Consider the following 4,337-nt stretch of genomic DNA (forward strand, 5'->3'; position numbering starts at 1 on the left):
GGCCGCCTGCCAGCCCGCCGCCACTTATCTGCCTGGCCACCTCTCCCGGCCCCAATCGTGGAGCCACAGGGTCCTCATTCACCGCCCAGCACAGCAAGGGGAGGAAGCCACCAACTACCCTCCTCTTCAATTCCCCAAGGAAGGTCCACTAGCAGCCGCACCACTTCGTAGTCGGCACAGAGTAAAGTCAACAGAACTCCTGACCACCTGGATCAGAAGTGGAGTGTGGGTGGACAAGGTGACCTCTGCCCACCTCGGTCACACGAGGGACACTTCAAATCCAAGTGCAGTTTATGACTGAGGTCAAGGTGATAGGTTAGGAGGCAGGTTAGGGCTGAGAGGTGGGCAGAGGCCAAGGTGACAAGTGTGTGGGGATCCCTTCCCTGCTGCAATGGAAGTAGGGCCCACAGACGGTCTTTTCTCTAAGAAGTCTGCTGGACTGCCAGGATTCAATCACATCTCCATCTGGCTACCCTTAGGGGACAACTGTTGACCTGTCCTGTCCTCATAGTCTGCAGGTTGCAAGCCTGTAGGTTTCATGGTGGTCCACCATGGCTGCCCAGGAGCTACTGATTAAGCTATAACCCTGTCCATACCTCTGGGTTCTAAGACTGTACCTGACAAAGACTCTACCCTGACAAAGGTGCCTCTGCCCTGGACACCTTGCTGCTGCCCCCTACCCCCAATGCCCTCAGCTTCCTGCCACAATAGGGCACTGGGCTCAGCATGAAGGTGTCCTCCCAGACTTGCTGTGGTCATACCCACCAGCTGCTGAGCTACTCTCCTTTCTGTACAGGTGAGGAAATGGGTGCTCTGATAGTTATGGGGGCACCAACTTCACTAGGCTTCTAGGAGACCAAGTGGAGTGTTCCTGACCCTCCTGATTCTTTCTAGAATATTCCTGGGGGCAAGGAGAAGGAGGAGGATAGTCCATTAACTCCCGATAAGAGGCTTTATGACTTTAAAAAAATATGTACCTGCTTGTGTGTGTGTAATGTGAGTGCAGGTGTACACATACACATGTGGATACATACACACATACGGATAGCCAGATGGAGATATGATTGAGTCTCTGCAGTCCTGGGTATGTGTATGTGGAGGTCAGAGGTCCAAGTTGAGTATCTTCCTCAGTTGACTCTCTTACCTGTTTTTTGAGACAGGGTCCCACATTGAACCTGGAGCTCACTGATTTGGTTAGACTGACTAGCCATTGATTCCTACAGATCCTCCTGTCTCCTCCCCAGCTCTAGGATTACAGGCATGCTGAGTATTTATATGGGTGCTGAGCATCTGAACTCAGATCCTCTTGCTTGCATGACAAATACTTTACCTACTGAGCCATCTCTCTAGCCCCTTATGTTATTTTGAGAAAGGGCCTCGCTATGTAACCCAGGCTGGTCCCAAACTTGTGGTAATCATCCTGCTTCAGCCTCCAGAGTGCTGGGATTGGAAGCATGAGCTACCACACCCACTTCAAGTTATTTTTAGGAATTCTGAGAATCCTATTTTCCAGGAAGCCCTACTGTAACAGGGAGATAAGCTTTAAAGAAGCCAGAGGTAAGGAGGCGGTACCTCAGGAGCAGCCCTACAAATCAGAAGCCAAATGTACAGTGGGGAGCTGGCAAGAGACCTCTGGGTAAAGGCACTTAACTACCAAACCTGACAACCTGAGCTTGATCGCAGGAGTCCACATTGTAGAAGAGAACTGACTCCTTCCTGCAAGTTGTCCTCTGATTCCACAGATATATATAGCATACACACACACACACAGAGAGAGAGAGAGAGAGAGACAGAGAGAGAGAGAGAGAGAGAGAGAGAGAGAGAGAGAGAGAGAGAGAGAGAAATGCTTTTTAAAAGTGCGGTGTGGTGCTGAGCATGGTGGCACATGCCTTAATCTTGGGAAGCAGAGGCCAGTAGATCTCTGTGAGATTGAGGTCAGCCTGGTCTACATAGCAAGTTTCAGGCCAGTTGGGGCTACAGGGAGTCTCTGTCTCAAAGAAATAAAAAAGGAGGCAATGTTCTGACTTCTCTGAGGAGGAAATGCTGTTGTTGGGGGCTTTTCTGTTCTCCCAGTTGCCCATTCAAGCTCCCAGAGGCACCTGAGCTTTTTCACTACTGTGGGCTTCATTCTCCTGAGATGCCTCTGTTCTGTCTGACCCTCTCCAGCCTTCTTCAAGGGGTCTCCCACCCAACCTGTCTCCAGAAAACAGCTTTTCTGAGTTTCTATGACACTTAATTATCTAATCAGCATATAATGTCTCAAGGTACAAGATAGTATTCCAAGGACTGGGCAAAGGTGTCAAGAGGTGGCCCCGGTCTAGTGAGTGGCATGTGTAATGAATTGTAAACCTTGGGAAGACAAGAACCAGTGTCTAGGTCCCTATAGGGGCCCTAGCATGCTGCCCTCATGCAGTGCCTGGTCTTTAAATATCTGTTTAGCAGGCCTGGAGAGATTGTTCAATAGGTAAAGTGTTTGCCTTGCAAGTATGAGGACTTGAGTTTGATCCTCCAGAATCTATGTATAAAAAGTTAGGCAGGGTGGGAGAAGCTTGTAATCCCAGTGCTGGGAAGCAGAAGCAGGCAGATCCTGGGGCTCACCGGTCCATCTAACTTACCAGTGAGAGACACTGTCACAGAAAGCAAGATAGAGGGCATCATAAGTAATGACTCCCAAGTTTGACCTCTGGCTTCCACATACATGCACACTCAGGCACATGCACCTGTGTATACATACATAAACGCACGCACAAACACACATATAGAATGATTCCATCTGTGTGAACTGCCAATCACCCTGGTCTCCTATGCATCCAGCACTAGAGTGCAGCAGATCCAGCACAGGTCACACATACATGGTGTCTGCACATTCAGTTACTGAATAGTCTATTTATAGAGATCCTGAGATAGCTCTTTTCCTTGAAGACAAGCCTAGCCCTTTGGCTAAGAAGACAAGTGCATCCAGGAGAAGAATCTAGATTCATCTTCTTGTTCGTCCAGGGGAGGGATGTTATGTTGTTGGCTCTTGGCTTCTTGTGTTGATCTCATACTTACAGGCTGGGACAGAGTACATCCATCCTACAAAATAAGTACTCTTATTGACTATTTAAACTAGATGGCCACAGGAAGTCACAGTGTACTCACAGTCCTGGCCAGGAGCCAGTCTACCTAGGTCTGGTCCTACCCAGCTGAACAAGGTGGGCCACAGGCTCAGGAAAGATCCTGCCCTTTCCATGTTCCATCCTAACCAAGCCAGGCACCAATAGATTCCCCCAAACTTTGGGGGCACAGGGGCTCTTCCCTTCTTTATGGAAGAGGGGGAGGCTGCACTCAGGGTGGAGGAGCCTGAGGGTGACTCAGTCAAGTAAGGATTGTCCTTGCTATCATCGTGGGCCAGTGGGTAAGGCCACATTGGCCAAACCCAGCACTGAGGCAGGCAGATGAGGGGACTGGTCCTTGAGGTGAATTGGGTGCTGGAAATGAAGGTACAGGTCCCTTATTGTGAGCCAGTGTGATGCATCATGCAGCATTGTAAGGTGTGGCTTATGAACATTAGGAACTGCTCCATATATTCCCTAAATCCCTTGCATGGAGATCGATGCCCTGCTGTAGGCTCTCTTTCTCTGCCTCTATTGAAGTATTCTCTCTGTCTCTGTTTCTCTCTCTCTCTCTCTCTCTCTCTCTCTCTCTCTCTTTCTGTCTCTCTCTGTCTCCCCCCGTGTGTGTGTATGTGTGTCTGTCTGTCTGTCTGTCTGTCTCTGTCTCTCTCTAGAGAAAGGCTTGACTTGAACTCACCATGCAGCCCAAGGTGCTCTCTGATACAAAACTTTTGTGTCCAATCAAGCAACAGTCCCGGCTTGTGATTGATTAGATACCGAGGTGTATAGGATCTGGTCTCAAAAAAAGATCCCTGTAGAGGCCTATAAGATGACTCAGCATGCAAAGGCCCTTGCAGCCATGCCTGACAGCCTGAGTCTGATCCCCCAAACCCACACGGTAGAGACCTCTGACTTGCACATACATGCACACATGGGCACACATAACATATGTGTACCCACACACATGCATTCACACATGCACATGCATACACACAGAAAGGAAGGAAGGGAGGAAGGAAGGAAGGCAAAAACTGAGAGCTTGGAAGAGACATGCCTATATGGACTGGGGTTACTTGGAAAATAATTCCCAGCTGGGGTTATTCCATGCTGCGAAGAGTCCACCAGTTTGCTTACTCTCTGCCCTAGTCACTCCCTGCTTCCTCCTTGTCCGGCAGAGCCCAGCTCACCTTGGGTTGAGTGGGCAGCACTATCCTCCTCCAGCAACTTTCCACAGTTCTTGTT

This window comes from Nannospalax galili, unplaced genomic scaffold, assembly GCF_000622305.1.
Source record: "Nannospalax galili isolate Female #2095 unplaced genomic scaffold, S.galili_v1.0 scaffold779, whole genome shotgun sequence".
Classification (NCBI taxonomy): domain Eukaryota; kingdom Metazoa; phylum Chordata; class Mammalia; order Rodentia; family Spalacidae; genus Nannospalax; species Nannospalax galili.